Below are 714 nucleotides of genomic sequence, written 5' to 3' on the forward strand. Positions count from 1 at the left end.
AAAATAATAATATCCGCTTTCAAATTACACCATAACAGAATTTCCCTTATTACCCTCACTGTGCCTGTGATAAGTCTGGTGTTTCCATTCCCATTTTAAAGAAGATTGGAAGCTCAGGGAAATAACCTCCCTAACATCACTAAGGATTTTGGATCGAAATTCAATATTAAGGCCAGAATTTGCCAAAAGTGAAGGTGGTCTCATTGTCAGCTGTACCTTGGGCGTTTTCTTCTCACTCTCAGCAGGAGACTTTAGGAAGTTTGATTTCCGGGTAGAGCATACGCCCAGCCTCTGGGCATATATGTCAACAGCGATAAAGCCAGTGTTGTCTCTTCACGTATCAAGAGGGCCGTCCTTAACTACACAGACATCAAGTAATGCTAGAGGAAGGAATGGGATTCAGGAGATTCTCTTCCCTCTAACCTCCCCCCACTCCCTCCAGCCAAGCTGGTGCAAGGAAAATAGACAAAGAGGGCTTAGATTCTAGTGGGTAAAAGAAGTAACTCTAGCAAGGAGAGCAAATACATGACATACTTCCTCCCCACTCCCTGTGACAGCCACCACTCATTGACTGTAGTATTCTTCAGACTGGAGATTGGATGATAATCCAATAGAGATCTGCTCCCAATAAAGGTGGCTCACAAGATAAAACTTATTTGCCATCCGTAGATCCTATTCTGAATCAAATTCTGACCTAAGGCCAAAGGAGCAGTT

The sequence above is a fragment of the Cynocephalus volans genome, chromosome 16 (genome assembly GCF_027409185.1).
Source record: "Cynocephalus volans isolate mCynVol1 chromosome 16, mCynVol1.pri, whole genome shotgun sequence".
Lineage (NCBI taxonomy): Eukaryota > Metazoa > Chordata > Mammalia > Dermoptera > Cynocephalidae > Cynocephalus > Cynocephalus volans.